Source organism: Orcinus orca, chromosome 20, assembly GCF_937001465.1.
Source record: "Orcinus orca chromosome 20, mOrcOrc1.1, whole genome shotgun sequence".
NCBI lineage: Eukaryota > Metazoa > Chordata > Mammalia > Artiodactyla > Delphinidae > Orcinus > Orcinus orca.
Genome location: NC_064578.1, coordinates 20,518,895 through 20,537,540, shown reverse-complemented (window position 1 = coordinate 20,537,540; position 18,646 = coordinate 20,518,895). Strand labels below are relative to the sequence as shown.

Sequence of the window (18,646 nt, the reverse complement as noted above, 5' to 3'; positions counted from 1 at the left end):
TCTCGGAACATGCCTCCCTCCTTCAAGTTGTGGCTCAAACTTCAGCTCCTTTGGGAAGCCATTCCAATGAACAATTTAAAATTTCAGGAAAATATAGCAAATTCCAAGGACTGAAAACAGGGTTACTGGGTTCCATCTAAACTTCCTCCTGACAGGTTGGGGAATACAGTTTGATCTGGGAAGTAACTAGATTTGGAGTCTGCTGAGCCACACAAAAATAGGTGTTTCCCAGAAGTTCTCTTGAGCACGAGGAAGAGGAGGAATCTAGGAAACTCTTCCACCTTTTTGGCTGAAGCTTCTCAACATCTGGGAGGTTCTTACCCCAATCAGTGGTCTTGGGAATTTCCAAGCAGACTACACCGTGATGCACTCCTCCTTCCACTGTAGGTCTTTTCATTTTGTATGTGGAGGGTGGAGAGTGGGGAGTGGGTTTTTTTTCTGGGGAAAGCTCTGAAAAAGGCTTGTCATTTGTAATCTGTTAAGTCAATTATCACATTCAACTAATGATTAGATACAAGAATAATTAGCAACCATTTCACCCAAGGGGCTGCTTTTCTTCAGAGAGCAACAAGGGGCTTCTTAATTTTCCTAAATGTTTTGCTATTAGTGCTTCATTTAATGCCAGAAGGCGTCAAGAACAATCCCATTCCCCTTCTCACCTACATCATTCCCATGACTGCACAGGCACGAGAATTCAGTGACAGAGATGGGGGAAGGCACTGATCTTTGCTTAGTCAAACCTTCAACTTTCCTAATTGGATTTAGGAAGACATGATTATTTTCATTCATTGTTCTCTCTACCGAATGTAAAAGGAGAGAGTCAGACTCATGTCAGAGTTCCAGCTTTTCACACGATGGATCTAAACAATATTGCCTCTTATGAGCAAGTCTGGTTCTGTAGCACAACCTCTGGTTATGAATGAATGATGACTCCTTCCCCCAGTCAGACAGTGACTCCAAGATTTGCATATCCAACCAAAATCTGTATCCTGAGAATCAGTTATCACTGAACACCCCAGTGCACCAAGGCGTAAGTTCATCATCTCCCTCCCCATATCTTCTTCCCTCTGTGCTCCCATACTGGTGAAGAGGCCACCCAGCCTTGCACTTCAGGAACCTGTGCACCATCTTGCAATTCTCCTCCCCCTCATCTCCAAGTCTTACTGAGTCTATCTTCTTATAATCAATAATAGCATCTTTTCTCCGCTCCGACCTCTATGACACGGCTCAGCTCCTTATCACTTCATGCATGAATTCCTTGAATATCTCCTGCATGTGCCCCACCCCCAAGCTTGACCTGCCCCCTAAACTTTCCCTACCGCCCTAGTAATCTTTCTCCAATGTAAATCTCATTAAGTCACTACATTCTTTCCCTTATTGCTCATTTCCCTTCAGGATCGATTTCAAGTTTCTTACACTTCCTGAAGAGCCTCCATCCTCTGTATCTGGTCCTCCTCCTGGCCCCTGCCCTAAATGCACTCTATAATCTGTGGAAATATTTACATCCCTTCATCATGAACATTCTTTTATGACTGTGATTTAGTGTCCCTGTGGCACATGGCATAGAGAATGATTGGGTTTTATCTCTCAATCTGAGAATCACTGTCTTTTAGCAAGTGACATTAACTCGTTCATAGAATTGGACATAAGTGTCCAAGTGTATATTAGTCATTACAATGCTGTGAATGAGTTAATTCAGTCTCTGTTTGCTGCTCTTTCTGGTTATTTCCTTATTCTTTGTTTCTTCTCTGACTTCTCTTGAATTGATTGAGGTTCTTCTGCCCTGCTTCTCCTGACCTGAATATTTAGTGGCTTAGGGACTGTACTCTAGGTCTATTTTTATAATTATTACTTTACACTTTTGATAAACGTACTTGAACATGGATTATTCAGGACAATTTTAAGGACAATCAGCATGTATATTCTCCCTATAACAAGAGTCTCAGCATGCTTTAAATTCCATCTGCCCCTTTATGCAGCACAAGCATGTTGCATTTGGAATCGGCTGAAGTATTTTAGTTAGAAAATTAATTTTTTTAAACATCAAAATAAGGTTTTTCCTAGTTTATTTGTTCACAGTTGTTTCCTTTTTGTCTTTTTTTTTTTTTTTTTTTCTTTTTGCGGTACGCAGGCCTCTCACTGCTGTGGCCTCTCCCGTTGTGGAGCACAGGCTCAGCGGCCATGGCTCACGGGCCCAGCCGCTCTGCGGCATGTGGGACCTTCCCGGACCGGGGCACGAACCCGTGTCCCCTGCATCGGCAGGCGGACTCTCAACCACTGTGCCACCAGGGAAGCCCCACAATTGTTTCTTTTATCCTACTTCTTCTTCTTGGATGTTTTCCCCCCCCCGGCTCATAATTCTTTTCAAGGGATCTGCACATGGCAAATTTTCTAAATCTTTGCATATCAGAAAATCTGTGGATTTTACCCTTCAGCTTGAATAAACTTGATTAGATATAACAATCCAGATTCAAAGTTAATTGTCTCCCTGACGTTTGAAAATATTGCCCCATTATCTGGTGTATCAATAGCTGCTGCTGAGAAGTCTGGTGTCAACCTGATTCACATCCCTTTATAGGTAATCAGCCCGCCCAGACCACTGTATCTCACTCCAGAAGCTTTTGGAATTTCCTTTAATAACCTAAAATTTCACCATATGGTGTCTTATATGGATTTAATTTTTCATTTATTTGTTCTGCTTGACATCTAAGATTTGCCTTTCTGTCTAAGAAATTATTAGATTCTTAAATCCTATGAAATCACCTTCTATTATGTGTTTTACATATTGCTGGGTACATTCTGCTCTTCAACTCATGTGCTGCTGTTTCTTCTTTCAACACTGTACTTTTTAATATCTTGCATCTCTAGTTATTCTGTCTGGGATTATTAAGAGCTGCCAAATTGAGTTCTAAAAAGTGTTCTTATTAAGTGGAAAAATCATGCTAAAATGAGTTTATTATCTGGATTGAATAGCTTTGAAACAAATATGCCCAATTTCATAAATCTAGTTTTCACTCTAGAAGTTTGTGACAGACCTGAGAAATTCAGGATTTTAAATCCTCAGATGGAGTAAGAGAAGGCAAGGAAAGCATAGCTCTGGACAAATAACTGGCCACATACGTCTGTGGTGGTCTTCCAAAGACCAATCACACCCTTGAAATCAAGGTATCTCTGGTGATAGTGAAACTGCAGGGCCCTGTGGGGCTCCTGGGCACAAAAGCCTTTCTATGTCCCCCATTTCTTGTTTGTAGGGAATAGGCTCCAGCCTCCATGACCTTCCCTGAGTTCCAAAGGGCAGGTTCAAACAGTTGCTAATCAGGGAAGGAAGGGACTCCAAGACAAGGGAGGACCAGTCAAAAAACAACAGTGCAGCCTTGGGACAGGGTCCTGGTTCCACCTCAAGGGATACACATAACAATAACTTTGCGCTCTTCTACAGAACTAAAACCCTCAAGAAATGGAAGACATTAACTACTTGATGAAGCATTCTTCATTCCAGAGAAAAAGTCACGGTTCGATAACCCTGAGAACCTCAGAAGCTCATCAGGACACCACCTGAGGCCAGATTAAAGGAATGCAGGTCCTGCACACACCCCGATCTTTATTAGCAACTCCACCCTTGAACCATCGCTATAAAACCCCTCACCAAATCTCCCCAGGGTGGGACACACACTTTTGAGGGGCACAAGCCCTCTGTGTCCCCCTTTGCCTGGCAAAGCAATAATACTATTCTTTCCTACTTCACCCAGAACTCTGTCTCCAAGATTTGATTTGGTGCTGGTGCACAGAGGCAGTCTGAGCATCAGTAGGTGTACAAAAGTAAACGACTTAAACACACCCTAACAAAACAAAAAAGGCAGTGTCCCCATGGCATCTTTAATGCATCCGCACCACATCCACTTAAGTTGAATTAGTGCTTCCCAGTGCCACGTGATGCACATGAGCCAGGGAGAGCACGGATCTGTCCTCGCTTTTGGTATTCGGAGACCCTGGGGCATTTATATTCTCAGCTAAACTGTTTTATTGGCCTAGTGTATGCATTTAACACCTAGTTTCATACTGAAAACATGTAGATGGTGAATGACTTTGAGCTCCTTGAAAAAGCCATGAGCTCCAAATAACAAAGGCAGTGTGTTAGAAGATGTTGTTATTAACTCCCTAGACATCCTTCAGAGTGTCAAAAGCATCTTCCCAAGGAGCAGGGAGTCTAATATGGGTACAGATTCCCCAGATCTTGACATTCAATTTCAGGGTTTTAATTTACTCCAGACTCACACATCCTGCGTCCCATGAAAGACAACAGTCAACTGCAAGATCTCATCACCACCCTCCCCGCAGACTGTCTGAAACTCTGGGGGCTCCAAGGGAAAGATGGAGAGATTCTGTCAGATCATTAGCACCCTATTTTCAGAGGTCTTCCGCAAGGCGGAAGTGGAAATACTTAACCTGGGTCTGTGATCAAGTCCCTCAGCTATCAAAGACATGCATCTGGAAAGTTTATTACTTATTAAAAAAAAATCCACCTGTTATAGTACTGGCCTTCATAACCCTTTCTGGTCAAGGCATTACCCTTACCCTGATGAAACAGGAAAAGGTATAAACAAAGCCCCATGCTAGTTTTCTAACATAAAAGAAAGAGAAGGGAACTGATTAACTTAGTAAATCTAATGTTTACCACTTGGCTTCACTCTCTCTCTCTCTCTCTCTCTCTCTCTCACACACACACACACACACACAATTATAGATATAGAGATAGTCACAGACACAGATATGGATGTTCATTTTCCCCAATATAATCCTTTGAGGTAGATGGATTATCTCATTATTGGATGTGCAAACTGAGGCACAGAGCAATAAACCCCCTCGGGGAAGTGATAATGTGTTCTTAGTTGTTATTTTTCCCAGTTGCTACTCAGGAACTAAATCTGTTTCATTCATCCCAGGATCCTTCTGCCTAGCAGAGAGTTTGGAACATAGTGGGTGGTCAGTGAAATGTGAACCCCTGTCTCTAAAGCCTGTCATTCTTCATTATAACTTGTATTACTGCCACATCAACACCAGCTCATTTACTCAGTGAAATTTCACTGACTACCTCCTATGTGCCAGACCCTCTGTTAGGCAGAGTGATACAGGAATGAATGAAACAGAAATAGTCTCTGACCATCTAATGGGATAAATAACAAGAATTCATTATTAGCTGAGTGCTAAAAAAAAAAAAAAAAAAAAAAGGAAAAGGTTCCTGCAAAGGAGATGACCTTCAGAAGTGGGAGACGAGTGGGTGGGTGACCTTACATTAGATATCAGGGCTAGGGAAATCCTATCTCTCAGGAGGTCATCATGACCTTTTGTCATATCCACACACCTCAAACCACATGGTCAAGATCTGTTGCCTTTGGAGCACACACACACCAAATACTGCATTTCCTAGAATCCGGCATAGCCAGATTTAGCAAATTAAAACACGGGATTCCCAGTTAAGTTTGATTTTCAGATAAACAATGACTTTTTACTATAAGTATATCTCAAATATTACATGGGGTATACTTACACTAAAATATTTTTGTTTATCTGAAATTCAGAATTAACTAGGTGTCTTACACTTTCTCAAACTTACTAGAGAATCATTCAATCATTTTAAAGGTAAATGGAATAAAATGTAGAAATAGAGGTTGGAGACCTCAATTTGATTGGGTGTTAATTACATATTTTAATTACTGAGAAGAGTTAACTTTCAAAGAAGAAAGCAATGTCTGCATAACCTCTTTATCTGTCATGATTAATGCAGCCAATGAAGACAACAGGACACCAAGCCTTGTACACAACAAACACTCCATGTCAACTGTGGTTGTTTATTTTCATTATTGCTGGGGGTGTGCTCATCAATCCATTATGCTAAAATCAAAGGAACCTTATTATTTTCCAGGCACTGTATGTACACGATCTCTCTCAATCCTTCCAGCACCCTTATGAGAAAAATATTATCATCCTGAGTTTACAGATGAGGAAACTGAGGCTGAGTGGTGAGAGAATCTGTGTTTTAACCTAATTCACCCCTCATCCCAAGTCCTGTGGCTTCTCCATCATAATAAGTGCAAGCACAGGGTGTTTGGGTTTTAATTTAAAACCTTACCATAAAGGAAGGAGAATGAATTCAAGAGAGATAATTCTAATTAAGCAGTGCTAAATATATCTAGCATATTTTTGCAGTAAGATTCTCTTTGCTGTATGTGGTTACTTGTGACAGGTCACCCACCTATCTTCTTTGCAGGCATAAATAACTCCAAGCATTTGCAAGGAGGTGTGGAAAGCTGCAGAGAACAAAGGAACTTTGGTACAGAAATGCCACATTTGCTAGAATAAACAGGAGCCAAAAACAGCAATGGATTGTGGGCCTTAGACTCTGCCCTACTGACCCAAAACAAAGAGGGGATGGGACGGAGGGAATGAACCCAATACCGCTGCCCTTAAGTGTAGTGAGTAGGTACCACTGCGAGGTGGAAAGGGACTCAAGTTGTCTGGGACACTCCTTAAGCTCCTTGCCCTCCAATGTAATGTTCCATCAGCTAAACATTAAGGGTGACAAAGCCTGTGAATTTCTGGGTTGTCCATCCAGTAACCGGAAGTCCCCAGACAGGGAGGAGGTGTTGCACAGAGTGACGGACAGAGTCGCAACAGCCTGCAAAGCTCTTCTTCTGGGTAAATGTGAGTAATAAAAATAACAACAAAACTGACATCCCCAGTGTATAATTTCCAGAGCTCCCTGTAGTGTAAGTATGATAGTCATAATTAATGCTCATTTTGCAGCTGAGGTCCCAGAAGACCTGAGAGGTTGGTTAAGCTATTCTCCCAGTTTCAGAGCACACCGCAGGAGAGCTGGAAACAGAAGGTGGGTCCAGAGCACGCACCAGAGGTGCTGGATCTCGTGCTATTAAAGGTGTCTCATCTATCTGACTGTCCATGTTTTCTACCTTCTCTTTCATTGCTAGAGATGAACCTATCTGAGGCCAATTTCCCCACTTGCACAAAAGCCCATGCTCCTTTTCCCACCCAAAGACATCATTCCAAATATTAAGCCCTCCAGTCGTGCCTTTGCTCCTTGATCATCCTCATCCAAATGCTGCCTATGTACAACCATGCCTGCACATACACACGTGGATACGTACACGTGAACAGAGAGGTCTTCTCTCTCCCCATCTCACCCCAGTGCTGCCCCATTTCTCTACTTCTTTAACATAAAAAAGGATGGATTGCTAAGTGGATATACAATTGGATAAACAGCCATGAGAAGGCAAATCTATTCAAAGGTTAAGTATAGAGAGCATATGGGTATTTACTGTACTCTTCTTTCAACCTTTCTGCATATTTGAAAATTTTCAAAGTAAAATATGGGGGAGGGGGAAACTGTCTCCATTTTCTTTCAACTCCTTTCCTCCTATTATCTTCTGAAACCACCCCAGTAAGACTTTCACCACCACTATCCACCAGTTCCTATCAGTCACCCATGACCTTCACATTGCTGAATGCAGTGGTCACTCCCCAACCCTCTTACTTGACCTGCTGGCAGTGTTTGACTCTCTCCTTCTTCTACCACTTTCTCCCCACCCCCACTCAGTTTCCGGGATGTCACTATTTTCCTTATAGGTCATTGGCTTCTCCTTCTTAGCCTCTTTACCTGTTTTTTTCCTCACCTTCCCAACAGCTCAACAGTAGTGAGCCTTAGGACTTATTCCTTAGACTTCTCTTCATACTCCTATGCTGAGTTCGCCCAGTCTCATGGCTCTAAGTGATACCTTTGTAGATGACTTCCAAATATATGTCTTTAACCCAGACCTTGCTCCTGAACTCTGGACTCCTATGTCCAGCTGCCTATTCTATATCGGCCTATTCTATATCTGTATCATCCCAATCTTAAAACGTCCAAAGTCAAACTCCTGGTTTTATACCAGCACTCCCAGTCTCACCCAAATCTGCTTATCACCCTACGAACAAGCCCAGCTTAGCCACCTGGAGGACGAGAGGCCACGTAGAACCAAGGCATTCTGTCAACTGCCAGACATCTGAGTGAGGCCATCCCAGATCAGCAAGTCACCAGCCAAGAAACCAGCCACGGTAGATGCATGTGTGGTCTCAGGAGAGATGAGCTGAGTCAACCAAGCCAACTCACAGGATTATGAGACCAATAAAAGCCTGCTTTGTTAAGCCATTAAGACTTGGGATGGTTTGTTCTTGATGAAAAGTTCCAGAATACCTAAATTATTCTAGAAAGTACGTGTGATTTTAAGCAGAAAGGGTCACTCTTGAAGAAAATTACCTAATTCTTTAAATGCATGAATTGGGAGCTGGTCTTGTCTTCTGCCCTTATTTTCTTGAATAGGGTCCCTTAAGCTGCCCCCGTTTTCTCACCTTGGAAAGTTTTCATGCTAGGACAGCTTCTTTCAACTACCTTTGAGAGTCTTGGGTGGAGCCTTATGCATGCTTCCTCTAGGATGTGAAGACACCTGAGTTGATACACTACCTTCTCAGTGAACCTGCAGACAGGTCTATACAAAAGTGTCCTCTTTTTTTTAGTTTAACGCCATGTGACAGTCCCTGGATTTTAAAGCTGATTAGTATGGTCTACATGGCAAATACTCCTCCATTTTGTATCGATTAACTTTTGAGATCGAATCGAAACATGCTGAATTATTAAAAAATTAATTTTTGACTCTGGACTGAATGCCAATCTGTTTTCAAAATTTATTATATTTCTAAAATTTTTCCCTTAAATTGTATTAGGAAGCCATTGAGAGGTACCAGTTTTGCCCTTGATCTGTTAGAGTGGTCCAAGGACTTCACAACCACATAGGCCCCACATATGACCCAGAGAAGTTACATTTGACTTAACAAAATATTGCTAATGAATCAGCAGCCTGAGTGGATTACTGGAGGAAAACAAAGATACTGCAGGGCCTACTAAACCCTAAAGATGACTACTGCCACACCTTTTCTTCTTCTCATTTGCTTGGCTCCCTTCTATATTCGATCACCTGGAGGGATCTAGGCCCATAGACCCCCTGCCTGAACCCCTCCCACCTAGCCTCATTTACATGATTCCCCTCTGTGCCCTCACACCTCCCTTTCGGACATCCGGTTAGCTCGTAATGTATGGCATCGCCACTATGAGTTTATCAGCCTTCTGCCCTACTAGACTGATATTCCTTGAGGTCAAGCACTAAGTCTTATTTATATCTGCATGTCTTATACCCAGCACAGGATTTGACATAATGCTGGTGCTCCAAATAGGGCTGTTGATCGAATGAAATAAATAGCCTCATGTCTCCTTATCAAGTACAAATCTCCCCCAAGAAGCTTCAGGACCGATGACATCTGTACAAGTGTGTTACCATCATCATCATCATCATCACGATCACTCATTTCATTTCGATAGCTGTGCTTCCTGGATTTCATTTGTTTCCCCAATCTTTATTATCTCGGAAGCAGCGGGAGGCTGGGCAGAAATCCAGGCCTCCTGGCTCAGAGTCAGTTAATCCTTCTGCACAACATTATTACCGTTAGCCTGATGGAAACCCAGAGAGGTCATCAAAGCCAAAGTGGCAGAGACAAGTCTAGAATAGCACATCACAGCCACTGCCCCCAGGAATGAGCGGCAAGAACGTTACCATTCAGAAAACAATAACTCTGTCCTATCCTTGTGCTCGTCGCTCTGTTTCACCTCTTAAAAAAAAAAAAAACCCAGACTTTAGTTTTTCAAGCAGTTTTAAGTTCATGGCAAAATTAAGAGGAAGGTGCAAGAGATTTCCACATATCCCCTGGCCCCATACACACCTAGCTTCCCCCCATTATCAACATCCCCACCAGAGTGATACATTTGTTACAACTGATGAACCTACACTGACACGTCATTATCACCCAAAGTCCATAACTCACATCAGGGTTTACTCTTGGTGTTGTACATTCTATGGGTTTAAACTATGTTGAATGACACGTATTCATCATTGTAGAATCAGAGAGAGTAGTTTCACTGCCCTAAAACTGCTCTGCACTTCGCCTATTCATCTCCCTCCCCAGCCCCTGGCAACCGCTAATCTTCTTCCTGTCTCCATAGTTTTGCCTTTTCCAGAATGTCATATAGTTGAAATCATACAGTATGTAGCCTTTTCAGATTTGATTCTTTCATTTAATAACATGCATTTAAGTTTCCTCCATTCTTATTCATGGCTTAATAGCTCATTTCTTTTTAGTACTGGATAATACGCCGTTGACTGGATCTACCACACATTAGTTATCTATACATACTCAAGGACATCTTCGTTGCTTCCAAGTTTTGGCGATTATGAATAAAGCTGCTATAAACATCCGTGTGCAGGGCTCTGTGCAGATAAAACTTCTTTACTCCTTTGGATAAACATCAAGGAGTGTAACTGCTGGATCATATAAGAGTATGTGTAGTTTTGTAAGAAACTGCTGAACTGCCTTCCAGAGTGGCTGCACCGATTTGGACGCTTCACCTCTTTTTAATTCTTACATTTCACCTTTTTAATTCTTACAACACCACTATGAGATCAGGAATAGTTTTACAGATGAGAAAATGGAGCTGCAGTGAATTTTCTAGGCAAGGCAGTGAAGAAGTGACTCACCACTCACCACCCTTCAAACCAACTTGCCATCCTAGATGTTCTACAGATGTTCCTACATAGCTTTAAAAAGTTGCCCACAGCCCTATCTCCAGGTAAAAGAGAAAATCTATGACCTCCATTAACACGGTCAACTTTATTGGAGGCTGGGTAAAGAGGAGAATGCTGCTAGGAAAAACAAACAGAAAACTATGCCTCTTGAGGACCGAACGGCCCTTTAAGTCGGAAGGAGGACTTAAGCAAGCATGCTTTGTGAATATGAAACTGTCCTTATCCAAAGTGTCTGAGCCCTGGAAAGTTTAAATATGTGTGTGTGACGCTCGCAGCCCATGGGTTTCATAGGCGTTCTGAGAGCTTGGAGGATTTCGGAGGAGGATACCTCAGAGGTGTTGCATGGGGCACCCAAGAAGTGCACGGAGCACACTTAAACTAAAAAATGTCCTTTATCTGAAATTCAAATTTAACTGGGTGTCTGGGTTTTTTTTTTTTTTTTACTATATCTTGCACTTACAAAGGTCTCATTTAGACAGTGAGGAAGACTGGTCCTCCAGTGTCACTGACCAGAACTGTGACCCATGTTCATGCCTGTATCCACCCTTAGCAAGGGGGGTAGAACTTCCATGCATGGCTTGAATCACTGTGGATCATCTCTCTGAGCCTCCTGAAGCACAGGGTCGTGGGTATAAAGTAGGGCTTGTGAGCCCCAGGGACGGGAGATGGGATCTAGAAAGGCAACCATCAGCGTCAGCCCCGTGACCATCATCGTTCCATGGCTCACACCCTCTTTTCCAGTCCCAGCCGAGCACACAAGTTCTTAGGATTTAGGCTGAAGCACCTATAGAAGGACTTGGATACATGAAGCGAGGAAACATCTAGTCTGCGTTATTCTTTACTTATTTTCGGCACATCCTTCAGTAGCCACTTCCTGTCCCTCACTTCCTTCAAGACAACGCCTCAGAGGTCTTGCTGTAGAAAGTGAGCTGCCCTGCCTTGCTGAGCGATGGCTCCGGCTCTGCATCACGTGTACCTTTGGGCAAGAAGCCTCCTCTTCCCGGGCCTCCGTCTACTCCCTTGTGAAAGGGGCGTGTTACTAGAAAGGAGGAAAGTCCCTTCTCCCTCTGTCTTTTAGCATAGTCACCTTCCGGCCCCTCCCACCTACACCAGCTTTGGCATCTCTTAATAGTCACCCTTTCTTTCATTCTTTTCTCTCTTCTCCTTCTTCTTCAGAGTTCTAAGAAGTGGCAGCTAGATCCTGGGCACTATTCGGCAGGTGCTGCCGATAAAAGATAAATAAAATGTGTTGCCCGCAGCCATCCCTGAGCTCACAGTGCAAGACAAGAGACATGCACACAGCTAAGTGCCGTTCAAGGTGGGAGTGCCACTGCAGTTATAAAGAAAGTATTAGAGGATACCAGAGGACGGAGGGAGCAAGCACCCCTGTGTAAGGGAATCTGGGAAGAGTTTAGAGTTGAACTGGCTCTGGAAAGGTAAGTAGGGCTTTACCATTCAGGTGAGGCGCCTGGTGTGTTCAGGGAGCAGTTCAGAGCTTCATTTGGATGAGAGAAGTTTCCATGATAATGACTGATGATGAAAAGAGGGGGAGGGACTGCTTCCATAGCAATGGGGATAAAGGAGCAGAATGAATCCATCAGCTGAGGTGAGCATCTAGAAGACAATTATTCCTAATGCATCAGTTCTTAAAATGCCTTTCCTGGCAACATAAATTCACTTTAGGTGATATTGAAGCCCCTGAGAAAAATAGGGCTGCCAGCCATGCATCTCCTAGTGACGTGATGCGAGATCCTGGAGCAGTGCTTAAATGCAATGAGAAGGTGGCATACTTCGAGGCATTTGCCTCATTTGTAACATGGATCCCAGCAGAGTGGACGTGTTCCACAAGCAGCTCCTGTCTTTCTATCTCGTGGTGTTTTATCACGTCCTCAACATAAATGAGGCGCCTGGAAGGATGAGTGGTGGCTTTCAGGTTGAAAATCAGTGTCTATTCCTTTTAGAGGGAAGCTGATATCTCAGTTTTTAAAGGTGACATGCCATTACAGAGATGCATTGAAAGGTTAAAATTCGAGCACACTCTCGAACATTCTAAGTGTCACACGAGCTAGAAAGGAGCTCTCATTAGTTGTAATGGCCCTTCTACCTTGAAATGCGGGAGAAGGACACACACTGAGAGAAAATATAACAACACGTGTTGGGTAAATAAACACACTCGCAAAGAAATCGAACAGACTGGGTTTCATTCAAAATGGCGCAGCCCTGTGCTTCTCTGGAAAAAGGGAGCCGAGCCATACGTAGACGGAGCTCGGATTTGTTAGACGTCTCCTTTCAAAAATGGCCACGGCCAAAATGCTGGTGTATAAGCTAAAATAGCAATTACCGATGAGCACTTCAACAGCCCAGGATTAAGAGACTTAGTCTGGTGACTCTTATATACCTCAGATGATATAGTATCACAATGATTCTCTTATTAACAGGAAGAAGTTGATGACTAAGTAGGTTGCTATGAAACGGGTCCAGGAATTTACACAGTTTAGTGAATGAATAGTTTTGCAGGGGAAAAACATGAAGAAACTGGTAAGAAGAAAAATTAAAACATGAGGAGATAATAATTTTCAGTAAGTCAATAACTCTAAAATAATGTCTGGATGTGTAACATACATTTTTGTTGTGTTGGTATTTGAGAGGGAGCAAATATTTGATCCTTAGCTTTTGCTATTCTGAGTATAAGTGGGTATATGTACTCTTTGGAAAGTAAAGAAAGGAGATATGAAAAAAAATGGCCATGGCACTGTGCAAGAGCATGGGGAGGACAGCTGGATTTCCAGCAAGGGCCATTTAGTTACCTTTATCATCATCCCATAACAGTATCTGGGAATGACATTCACCGAGCTTGAGTGATCTAAGAGTCTTCCTCGCAAAAGCCTCCCCAAATGAATGGACATTATAATCTCCACTTTGAGATAAGGACACAGAGAGATGGCTAAACATCATCTAGAGAGTGATAGTACCACAGTAAATCCAGGTTTTCATGAAACCAAATGGAACATCTTTCTGCTGAAGCCCAGAGAAAGTAAATGATTTACTCAAGTTCACTAGACCCTGAAGGGGGTTGGAATTTGAACCAAGAACCTCGTTTTTCTCGCTAAATTCAGATTATGCCCTTTCAGTATGCTGAGAAGAGCTTCCTCTCTCCAACCTCTTGACCCACTTTAAACTTTGTCAACTTTCCTTCAACAACCACCGTCTCTGGTATTGCTGCTCTGTCTGAAAGGGAGTAACTTGATAACCTTTAAAAGCTTTCTTTAGAGGGAAAAAAAAAAACAACCCAGCTATACTCCTGCTGCAATCCTCAAGGCTCTACTTGCCTCTGAGCTGGCTTCCTTGGCCTCCCTTGTACCTTGGCTTTGGTAACAAACTCTCTTTGAGGGCAGGGTGAGAAATGGTAATTCAGCCACTCACAGGGGCGACAGAAGGCAAGCCTGTAAGGTTTCCAGACAGCCAGCAGGCACAGGCCACATTTTCAATGGATAAGAGCAAAAGAGTCAAGAGTCATTTTCCCCCTGTAGCCCTTATGTGAGCCTGCATGAGACAGAAAGGGAGGAGGACAGGGCAAGAGAAGGGTAAATAGAAGGAGAGATTATACCAGGAGCAGGGAATCATCAGTTTAGGCTTTTTCAAAATAAATTTAACTTTTGGACAGAATCTTGGTTTCCAAGGAGGCTTACAGAATCTCCATTTTTCTCATTCCAAAGCTTCCTATTGCATCCAGCATTTCTACAAATATTTCTTTGTAGAAAAGTAGCAATATAAGAACAAAGAGGCGCCATAAAATAGAAATTGGGACACAACACATTCTCCTCCAAACAGCAATGTATCAAAGGCGTGGTTCTGACCCAAGGAGGGGAAGAATTCCCAAGGTGAGGGGTGGTTTGAATTCTTCCTGCCCACCTGCATGCCACAAGCTGAGAAAATATAAAAACACAGCATAGTCTTCAACACTCTGTATGTACAAGGAAGAACTGGCCAAAACTACAAGAGTCACCCCCGTGGATGGGTGGGATGTCAGGACCCAGGGGCCCAAAGCTCTGACCCCATTTTGCCATTTCCCTGCAGGTAACTCAGTTTGCTACCCACTGACCTCATTACAACACACTCTGGGGCATGGCGTCCTGCTTCCCACCTAAGACCTGAGTCTGGGCTTCCATGTTTTCCTCTGTTTCCTTTAGCATAATTAGAGGAAAAGATTTTACTGAAGTCTCAGGGAGAAAGGATTGAAAATAAACTCAGTGAACATAAAGGCCATAAAGATGGGTGTAGTTGGGGGGAGGGGGAATCTACTTTTCAATCTTCATGTTTCTTTCCTGTAAAACTCCTTTGAGCTATAAGACTCATATTTAGACACAAAAGAAGACCTCAAACCAGCTTCCAACTTGAAGCTCATCAGTTAAAACCTGGGTGCAGAGGACATGGGGAGGGGGAAGGGTAAGCTGGGACGAAGTGAGAGAGTGGCATGGACATATATACAATACCAAATGTAAAACAGATAGCTAGTGGGAAGCAGCCGCATAGCACAGGGAGATCAGCTCCGTGCTTTGTGTCCACCTAGAGGTGTGGGATAGGGAGGGTGGGAGAGAGACGCAAGATGGAGGAGATATGGGGATATATGTATAGCTGATTCACTTTGTTATACAGTAGAAACTAACACATCACTGAAAAGCAATTATACTCCAACAAAGATGTTAAAAAAAAAAAAAAGAAAACCTGGGTGCATGCTTATATATACCATGGAGTATTATTCAACCTTAAAAAAGAAGGAAATTCTGACACATGCTACAACACGGATGAAACTTGAGAGCATCATGCTAAGTAAAATAAGCCATTCATAAAAAGACAAAACTGCATGATTCCACTTATAGGAGCTACCTGGAGTAATCAAATTCACAGACACGGAAAGTACAACAGTGGTTGCCACGGGCTAGGGAAAAGGGGAAAAGGGGTAGTTATTTAACGGGTAGAAAGTTTCAGTTTTGCAAGATGAAAAGACTTCTGGAGGAGAATGGTGGTGATGGTTGCACAGCAATGTGAATGGACTTATACCACTGAACTTTACACTCAAAAATGGTTAAGATAGTAAATTTTATGTTATATGTATTTTACTACAGTAAAATTTTTTTTAAAACCTGGGTTACAGCTAACATCATACTCAAAGGTAAAAAAGAGGAAAGCTTTTCTTCTAAGGTCAGGAACAAGACAAGGATGCCCACTCTTGCCACTTTTATTCAATATAATATTGGAAGTCCCAGCCAGAGAAATTGGGCAAGAAAAAGAAATAAAAGTCACCCAAATTGGAAGAAAAGTAAAACTATCACTATTTGCAGATGACATGATATTATATACAGAAAACCCTAAATACTCCACCAAAAGGTGTTAGAACTAATAAACAAATTCAGTAAAGTTGTAGGTTATAAAACAAACATAAAAATCTGTGGCATTTCTATTCACTAACAACAAACTATCAGAAAGAGAAATGAAGAAAACAATCCCATTTACAACTGCATCAAAAAGAATACAATACCTAGGAATAAATTTAACCAAATAGGTGCAAGACCTGTATGTACAATGAAAACTATATACCATTGATGAAACAAATTGAAGATGACACAAATAAATGGAAAGATATTCCATGCCCCTGGATTGGAAAAATTAATATTGTTAAAATGTCCAGGACTTCCCTGGCGGCCCAGTGGTTAAGAATCTGCCTGATAATGCAGGGGACACGGGTTTGAGCCCTGGTATCAGAAGATCCCACATGCCACAGAGCCACTAAGCCCATACACCACAACTACTGAGCCTGCTCTCTAGGGTCCATGAGCCACAACTACTGAGCCCACGCACCACAACTACTGAAGCCCATGCGCCTAGAGCCCGTGCTCCACAACGAGAAGCCACCGCGATGAGAAGCCCGCACACCACAATGAAGAGTAGCTCCTGCTCGCCGCAACTAGAGAAAGCCCTCATGCAGCAACGAAGACCCAACGCAGCCAAAAAATAAATTAATTTTAAAAAAATGTTCATACGGCCCAAAGCAATCTACAGAGTCCCATTAAAATTCCAATGGCATTTTTCATAGAAATAAACAATCTTAAAATTTATATGGCATCACAAAAGACCCCAAATAAGCCAAAGCAATGTTGAGAAAAAAGTACAAAGCTAGAGGCATTCCTCTCTCTTATTTCAAATTATATTACAAAGCTATTAAAATCAGAACAGTATGGTATTGGCATAGAAAACTGACACATAGATCAATGGAACAGAACAGAGAACCCAAAAATAAACCCATGCATGTATAGTCAACTAGTTTATGACAAAGGTGCAAGCTAGAAAGTGGGCAAATAAAACTATGTGGCTATGAGTTTCTAATTGAGTTCTGCTTCCTATCTAAATTAAAAGGCTATTGTTTTGCCTACATTCACAACAACTCATTTAATTCCCATATTAGTCTATCTTTCTGAAACACCCACTCTGGCAGTCCCCAATCCTGGCTCATCAGAAGCATCACTCCGGCTCCCCTAGAGCCACACATCAATGTGAAGTTCTGAGTGGAGCTGAGGAGAAAGAGATTTTGGTGTCCTAAGTGTGTAGGTAGATGGTGGAAGAAGCCCGTAGGCTTCCAGAGGTTGTTCCAGCAAAAGACAGTGAGAACAGAGGAATGAGGACAAAAACCTGAAGACCATCAACACCCAAGGGAACGAGCAGAGACGTAGAAGGACCAGAAGAGGGACGGGTCACCAGATTCACAGGAGAAAGGGGCTGGGAGCAGAAACTCAGAGTCAACAGCATCTAATGTAGGATAAGAAGTGGTGAGTCATTAGGATGTAACACTTAGGGGATCCCCTGGTATTTTTAGAAAACCGTTTCCATAGAGTTGGGTGGTAAAAGTGATAGTGACACAAGAATAGAATATGATGGAGCAAATAAATGCGGACAGTTCTTTTAAGATGATTGACTGGGAAGTGAATGAGGCAAGGAGAAAAGTCTCAAAGGGAGGTAGGTGGATGCAAGGCTGGGAGGTTGTGAAGGTGCTCTCTGTTGTTGAACGTGGGTTGGAGTTGAGTACTTTTGTAGGTTGTGGTCAGAGTGATTTGGAGAGAGGGGGAGAGAGAGAGATTGAGATTCAAGATGCAAGAAGCAGAAGTGTGGCCAGAGGAGGGAAGATCCTAGGGTTGTGATAGATGGGAGCCAGAACCAGACAAGAGGGCATGCCCTACATGGGAGGAAAAACCCTTTTGCAAAGGAAATGCAGACCAAGCTCAATGCCTCCTCTTCCACGGAGCCCCCATGCAGACCCAGCTTACCTAATGCCAGTCCCCTTCCTCCCAGTGGCAGGGCCTGGTGCAGAGCAATTACTTCTAGCCAACGGGATAGAGAGGCTATGTCTCACAAGGCTCAGCAATGGACTCCGTGCGGAACCCTGAGTGCGGAGCCAGCTCCGTGTGGGCATGGCCAGCAGGGGCTCTGCCCAGGGATGGCTGCTGCTCTCTGATTCTCCGACTTTGCCCCCTCCTTCCCACTTAACCCCCATCCTCTGATGTCTCGTGCATTTCTCTTCCAGAGGACAGAGACCCTGGGGCGTTCTGTCATGTGCTGGGAAAACCCAGAGCCCTTTGTGAAAAGGCAGCCCGAGCCTTTCTTCTTCACCACGGGAGACCTGAGCAGTGCTCAGCCAGGCGGTGGGAAGGGCTGCTCATCTTCCTCCTTCCCTCCCCTCCCCTGTCCCCCAACCGGCATTTTTCTGGAAGCACGAATGGTGCCTCAGGTCATGTGGTGCCCAGACACGAAGTGAGGCCCACTCCCCTGAAGAAGCCAGCAGTCACGTGCTTCGCAGGAGATGGGAGAAATGGAACACTTAGCAGCGAGCTGGAGGATGGGGGCATCCTGTCTGCCGGCTGCCCACCCCTCTCCACCGCCCCACTCATGGGCTGATGGACCCAACCGAG

At 43.2% G+C, this 18,646-nt stretch overlaps 2 long non-coding RNA genes across 10 annotated transcripts in view; one reads left to right on the top strand and one right to left on the bottom strand.

Moving 5' to 3' along the window:
- The window catches only part of LOC117197006 (uncharacterized), a 93,776-nt gene extending 90,025 nt beyond the window's left edge, over positions 1 to 3,751 (top strand). For all 6 annotated transcript variants that reach the window (XR_007474103.1, XR_007474099.1, XR_007474102.1 and 3 more), the window contains one exon: positions 3,440 to 3,751. This is a non-coding gene — a long non-coding RNA (uncharacterized LOC117197006). The remainder of the gene's footprint in view (positions 1 to 3,439) is intronic.
- The window catches only part of LOC117197007 (uncharacterized), a 234,244-nt gene that overhangs the window by 74,441 nt on the left and 141,157 nt on the right, over positions 1 to 18,646 (bottom strand). The window lies entirely within an intron of this gene.